This window comes from Mandrillus leucophaeus, unplaced genomic scaffold (assembly GCF_000951045.1).
Source record: "Mandrillus leucophaeus isolate KB7577 unplaced genomic scaffold, Mleu.le_1.0 Scaffold269, whole genome shotgun sequence".
NCBI lineage: Eukaryota > Metazoa > Chordata > Mammalia > Primates > Cercopithecidae > Mandrillus > Mandrillus leucophaeus.
The window spans coordinates 990,125-997,796 of NW_012102798.1; the positions used below are offsets into that span (position 1 = coordinate 990,125).

The 7,672-nt window shown below is 37.1% G+C and overlaps 1 pseudogene; it reads left to right on the plus strand.

Moving 5' to 3' along the window:
* Window positions 1-4,354: 4,354 nt before the first annotated feature.
* LOC105542799 lies at window positions 4,355-4,655 on the plus strand (annotated as a pseudogene).
* Window positions 4,656-7,672: the final 3,017 nt, after the last annotated feature.

The following is a 7,672-nucleotide window of genomic DNA, read 5'->3' on the forward strand; positions in this document are numbered from 1 at the left end:
AAAAAAAAAAAAAAAAAAAAAAAAAAAAAAAAAAAATTATAAGTGTTAAGTGTAAGTCCTTGTATCCAAGCATGCAGTTATCCAGTGGATAGAACTAAATTTTTAAAAATCAGCATAGGCTTACTTTCTTGTACCAGATAGCATATTCCAGACATTACAGCTAATAAAATAAATCTATTATAATCTCAAGTGATAAATATCAACAAATGATGGAGAACTATAATTTCCTGTAAGTAGTTGGATAAGTCCAAAGGAACTTTACATTAATGAATTCATGTGCAGTGTTTATAAGATAAAATACAGCAACTATTTTCTGGATGGATTGGGGGTTTAACACAGTGTCAGTAAATGTCATGTCTGTATGAACAAATATACATGGTTGATTCACTTCTTTTGGTTATGGAAATAGCTGTGTTGTTCTGCTGATGGCTCAGTTAGCAATCATTTCTGACTCCTAACCCCAAATCCATCTAAAATGGTTGATTCAGCTATGCGTGATCATCTCAGAACTGAGTCTACATGTGGATTAACAAAACTGTTAAAGGCCGGGCCTGGTGGCTCATGCCTGTAATCCCAGCACTTTGGGAGGCCGAGGCAGGCGGATCACCTGAGGTCGGGAGTTCGAGACCAGCCTGACCAACATGGAGAAACCCCGACTCTACTAAAAATATAAAATTAGCTGGGCGTGGTGGCACATCCCTGTAATCCCAGCTACTCGGGAGACTGAGGCGGGAGAATCGTTTGAACCCGGGAAGCAGGAGGTGGCAGTGAGCCAAGATCGCGCCATTGCACTCCAGCCTTGGCAACGAGAGTGAAACTCTGTCTCAAAAAAAAAATAAAACAAAAAACTGTTATAAAAAAAACTTTAATCTTTAATGTCACTAAAGTATCTGTGCCAAAGCAAAATGTCTCTTCATTTTATAACTTTCTACATATGTGCTCCTAATGCAGAATTATATGAATTTTTTGTAGGAAACTGAACGAAGAAGAAATAGGAAACTGAAAGAAAGACTACTGCAGGCTTTATTGGACTTATTTGGGGCATTATTTTTATTCTTATCAGTGCATTCCAAAGTAGAAAAACGTTTCACCTCTTTTCCAATCCAAAGCACACTGAAAAATATCACAAGCTTCCACTCTCTCTCTCCAAAATTGGAAGTTTACTTATAAGACCTAGCATTTGTTTTTCAGGCTCTGATAATGAATGTACCACGACTTCTTGCTGTGTATCTGCCTGGAAACTTTTCATCCCAGAAAGTAAGCATGCTTGGATAAAGCTCATTTGCATATCTGCAACTCAACAGGGCCAAGAAAAGCTTCCATCATCATCAACAACAACAAAAATATACCAAAGTGTAGCTGAAATAGATGTGACTCTCCAAACTTCAAGAAGTCCCATGAGCATCTGGAGATAATCCATCTTGTTGTCTCTTAATTGCCAGTAGGTTTATCACAACTTCCAGTTTGATTTTTAAGGAGGCTGAACTGTAAAAGTATTGTAATTAGCTCACTAAAATGTGCAAGGCAAACTGGGGAATTATAATTCATTCTTTGAAGACTCAGGAAGACAGGAAGTCAGGTAAGCAATTCATTCACTTTTCTCAGATACTCTTTGGGCATAGATAAGAGTCAGGAAACTGCACTGACATTCACTTCTAAATGCAGTATACATTTATATTTATTTTACCCGGTTTTCATCTATCTTATGCATAATGTCTAAAAAGGAAGGAAGTAGTTATCTTGGGAAAGTTTATCTGTTTTTATCTGAACAATGAAGCTGGCTATTTGCAACACTGTGGTAAGCAAGCTTTAAGTTACAATAGCAATTTGATTTGAATCCCAATAAGCCTAGTATTAGGCATTGCAGAATACTTACTAGGCAAAGACTTATTAGGGAAATCAACTTTTGCTTTCCCAACATGCTCATTAAAATTATAGGTCTTAACTTTATTGAAGTATACTCAATATTTATGACTTTCTGGAACAACCTGGATAATCCCTTTCTCAGCATCACTTGTTTGCCTACTAAATATCTACTTCCCCTTCCTTCCTCCCCCGCCCCCGAGACAGAGTCATACTCTATTGCCCAGGCTGGAGTGCGATAGCGTAATCTCGGCTCACTGCAACCTCTGCTGCCAGGGTTCAAGTGATTCTCTTGCCTCAGCCACCTGATTAGTTGGGATTACAGGCACGCACCACCATGCCCGGCTAATTTTTGTATTTTTAGTAGAGACAGGGTTTCACCATGTTGACCAGGCTGGTCTCGAACTCCTGACATCAAGTAATCTGCCCGCCTCAGCCTCCCAAAGTGCTGGAATTGCAGGCATGAGCCACCGTGCCTGGTTTTTTTCTTACAACAACACAATTTATTTCATGTGTGCACTCCTGCCCCATATGACCCAAGGGCTTAGGATTCTAGTCTCAGTCCCAGACATAAACCTTAATCAATCTAGGTCAATTTTTGTGGTTCTATTTTTATTGCTAGTGATTGATTTAAGGGCAATTAATGGATTTAGCCAATGAGACATGAATGAAGATCTGTTAGGGGCTTCTGAGAAAGATTTGTTCACTCTTCAGAAGAAGATATAGATAACATTGTACCTTTTCTGCATCTGGACATTGTCATATCTGCATGAGATATATGTAACTGCTGTATCCATCTTGTGACTATTACAAAAACCAGCATTAAGATGAAGCTGATAATGAATTCAGAAAAGTAGAGAAATGCAATGACTCATGTACCTAAATATTTAGAATTTATTCATTCCAGGCTCTTAAGTAATATCATGTAAAAAAGCTGACCACAATTACTCTATCCTATTCTTCTAAGTTCTCCAGGACAATTAATAATAGAGTCTTCATTTGTCCTATATACATTTAAAAAATAAACTAACGGTTAAACATAAATAATTAAATTCACAGGTTTATCTCTACTCCTATCTGAAACTTCTAAATAATAATATCATGTTAATAGTGATAACAATAACAGTTGATGATTATTAAACAGGTACTTTGTGTCAGACACTGTTCTAAGTACTTTACATGTACTAACTTCTATGATACAGGTGCTCTTTTATTTTTATTTTTCAACAAGAAAATAAATGAAAAGAAAAAAAATAGAAATGCAGACAACTTAAGTAAATGGCCTGTGCTCTCTCAGCTGGTAATATGGCACAGCAAGGATTCCAACCCAAAGAGTTCAGCTTTAGAACCTGTGCCCTCAAATACTATGAGGAATGAAAAGGCATAAACCCATGAGGACAAAGGAACCCCAAGAAGAGACAAAAATTGATGAGAAATATTAGCATAAATTTGAAAGATAGAAAACAGATGGAAGCATGTTGACTGAACAAAGCTAATTAAATCAAGATCGAAATGCTTACAGAAGGAAATGCTGGTAAGAAGCAAATTATTGCAGCCCATGGAAATTGGAAAGGCTCAAGAGTTCAAAACACCAAGTATCTCAAAAGATGATGGAAAAAAATGTATAGGGCAGAAAACAGAGGAATTATTTAAAGACTATATAAGGAGATACTAGAATCCCAGGTGCTCTTCACTCTAGTAGGTGATCACATGTCTATTCTTTGGAGAGATTTAAGAAAGCCTCCAGATTGAAATTTCAAGCACAGTGGTGGGTGGAAGAAAGAAACAAACAAAAACAAGGGGATTAAGTGAATTATTTCATAGGAAGAATTGAAATGCCTAAACTCTTCTCAAATACAAGCAACCAGGCAAGAGCTGAGATAATGTATTTTTGAAGAATCAGTGCCTCCTCAAAGGGGAAAAACGTTATCCACAACAAATTGGCAGTCCCCCTTCCGGGTATCTGTGTCTCTATACAGTGACTTTATCGTGAATATCACCAGTTAACTAAGAAAATAACAAAGACTTTTCAAATAGCTTTTTAGTTTTACTCTTAAATATAAATGGACAATTCTTTCTTCACTCTTAAATGTGAGTAGAGAGCCAAGGATGTCCGATATTTGATGAAAACTTTCAATGTGAAACATAGGCTGAAATGAACAAATAGAAAAAGGAAACAGAAACAGAGACAATGTGAGAAAGCATAAGAAAGATTTAAGAAAAACTCTAGCACCTTAGAGAAAGAAAATATATAGGATCATGATAGATTGCCACATAAAAAGAGAAAAGTCTCTTTTTGTCCACCTTTACTGAGGTATAATTGACAAAAATTATAAATATTTACAGTGTATAATGTGATATGTTTATATATGTATACATTGTCTCATGATGGCTACAATCAAACCAATTAACACATTCATCACCTCACATATCTTTGTATGTGTGTGTGTGGTGAGAGCATTTAAGATTTATTCTCTTGGCGTGCCGGATCATGGCGCAGGGGCAGCGCAAGTTCCAGGCGCACAAGCCCGCAAAGAGCAAAGGCAGCAGCGGCCTCTGAAAAGAATCGGGGCCCAAGAAAAGGCGGTAGTGTTATCTCTCCCAAGAAGGTGCACGTTGTGCAGCAGCAAAAGCTCTAGAAGAACCTAGAAGTCGGGATCCGGAAGAAGATCGAACATGACGTGGTGATGAAAGCCAGCAGCAGCCTGCCCAAGAAACTGGCACAGCTGAAGGCCCCGGTCAAGAAGAATGGGTTGGTTGCCGCCACCTCCTCCAACCAGACACCTTCCTGAGGACGCTGGCCCCAGCGCAGGCCAACACCCAACCCCCTACCTCCATATGGGATCTTACAAGTGATCCCACACTCTATACTGTCAGGAAGAGGATCCAGTCCCCCAGCACTGTGCTTCACCTAGAACTCCAGCGGGGGCCAAGGGTGCTGAGAACCCAACAATGACCAGGAAGATAAAGTCACCAACTTCATCTGTCCCCATGCCCCTTCCCAGGTCCTGCCTCCACAAGTTTAAACCAGAACAATAAATCTGGCTTTGTCATCCCTCTTGAAAAAAAAAAAAAATTATTCTCCCAGTAAATTTCAAGTATACAATACAGTATTACTAACTACTGTCACCATGCTGTTCAAGAAAAAATCTTGAAAATTAAATAATATCAAAACTTCTAGAAATATCATCAAAAGAAGTTAAAGGCAAAGTCGAGGACTTGTACAGAAGGTAGAACATCAAAGCTATAAAGTAATAATTACAATATAATAAAAAATTATATATGGCTCTTATGTGTTAGGCACTGTTCTGAGCACTCTGCACGCCTTAATTCATTTTCTCTTAGCAACAAACCTTAAGATAGACACTATTCAATTTCTATATAGGAAAACTGAATAACAGAGAAGACAAGTGACTTGTCCAAAGTCAAAACCTAGTAAATGGTGGAGCTCACATTAGAACCCAGAGGAAATGCTTATCTAACCACTACACTCCCTCCTTAGCGAAAAGAAAAGAAAAAAAAAGGTAAAATGGTAGAAAACATACAAGATGAATCCAAGAAGTCTGACAAATTGAAGAAAGAAAACACAGAAAATAGGAAGAGAAGAAAAGTATCAAACAATTACTCCAAAAGTGTTTCCCATAACTGAAAGACACAATTGGTGATTAAAAGGACTTACCATATAGCTCTTCCCCTACTCTCCAACTAAAAGAATGGGAAAAAAAAAAAAAAAGCCCAGATCAGGACACATCTTCACTGAATTTTAGCATACTGTGAATAAAGGTAGGATCTTAAAAACTTCCATAAATGTCACATGCAAAGGAGTAGAAGTCAGAATTGCCCTGGACTACTCAACTACCACAGTGGGAACTAAAAGATTTTGGAGCAATGCCATCACAAGTGGAAGATGATTCCCCGTTTATAATTCTATTCCCAGAAAATACATCATTCAAGTATTAATGTAGAATGAAATTTGTTTCAAACATGCACGTTCTTAAAAAATTGACTTCCTTTTTATCCTATCTCAGGAAATCGTCAAGGATACACTCCACCAAAACAAAAGAATACAAGAAAGAAGAAGAAATATGGAATATACTATTGAGAAAGGTATTTCAGTTCTTTTGAAGACCTAAAAGATATGAGTTTATGCATTGAAAAAAAACTCGCTTTTCAAATAATGATAGCCACATATTGATATTATACAAAATTATGATGTAACTTTTCTGAAGTTGTAGGGCACAAAGGAGAAAAAATATTTTAGACATTGTGTAAGGATCAATTAGACTTCCAAGGTCCCAGATACAACCCTGACATTCGCTGGAGACTTTGATACTCAGTGCATAATCATCCTTTGCTTCTCAAATGTTGTTACAATTATGGGTGATTGTAACAGTCATTTGGGATGTTTCATTTCAAATCTTAGCAACATAGTTTATTTCCCACTCTTCAATCCTGGAGACCCTGACCTATATTTTGGTTTAGATACCCACATCCATTATCATTTGCTAGACTTTATCTTCACTTTCAACTACTCCACCTTTGGAAATTATTTTAACTTCATTATCTCACTTTCTAACCACAATTACTTATTCTTCCAGCAATCCCATTCCCATAGGACTTACTCTTTGAATTTATTGATATCGCAAGCATCTTAACTCTCTATTTTATGCAAATCTATTAACATTCTTGACCTCACTCCTGTACAAACTAGACCATGTTTGTCAATTGCATTAAATTAATTAATAAATTAGTATCTCATCAGCTTCCTCAATTCTCTTGCTTTGTTATGCTTCTTCCCCACAAAAACCACGAATTCCAGACAAATCTTAAAATTTGCCTTCTCCATCATGCTACCAGACTTCAAACTATACTAAAAGGCTATAGTAACCCAAACAGCATGATACTGGTACAAAAACAGACACACAGAGCAATGGAATGAACACAAGACTCAGAAATAAGGCTACACAAACCAAAATGAAATACCATCTCACACCAGTCAGAATGACTGTTATTAAAAAGTCAAAAAAAAAAAAAAAAAAGTTGCTGGCTAAGGCTGCCAAGAAAAGAGAATGCTTAAACATTGTTGGTGAGAACATAAACTAGTTCAGCCATGGTGGAAAGCAGTTTTGAGATTTCCCAAAGAACTTAAAACAGAGCTACTATTCAACCCAGCAATCCCATTTCTGGATATATGCCCAAAGGAAAATAGATCAGTATACCAAAAAGACACATGCACTTTTATGTTCACTGCCACCCTATTCAAAATAGCAAAGATGTGGAATAAACCTAGGTACCCAGCAATGATAGATTGGGTAAAGAAAATGTGGTACATATATACCAAGGAATACTATGCAGCTATAAAAAATAATGAAATCATGTCCTTTACAGCAACATGGATGGAGCTGGAGGCCACAATCCTAACCAAACTAATGAAGGAACACAAAACCAATTACCACATGTTCTCATTTACAAGTGGAACCTAAACTTTGAGCATGCATAGATGTAAAGATGGGAACAATACACATTGTAGCCTACTAGAAGAGGGAAGGAGGAAATGAGTCATGGGTTGAAAAACTACCTATTGGGGTACTATGCTCACTACCTGGGTGCAATATATCCATGTAACAAACCTGCACATTTATCTCCTATATCTAAAATGAAAGTTGAAATTTAAAAAGTACAATTTGCCTTCTCCACACTTACACACGTGTAACTAAGGGATACTGGAGGGAAAAAAATTCAACCGTGTGGTTTCCAATTGCAAGCAGGTACTGTACATTGCATCTAATCCAATTTACTTGTCCCTGAA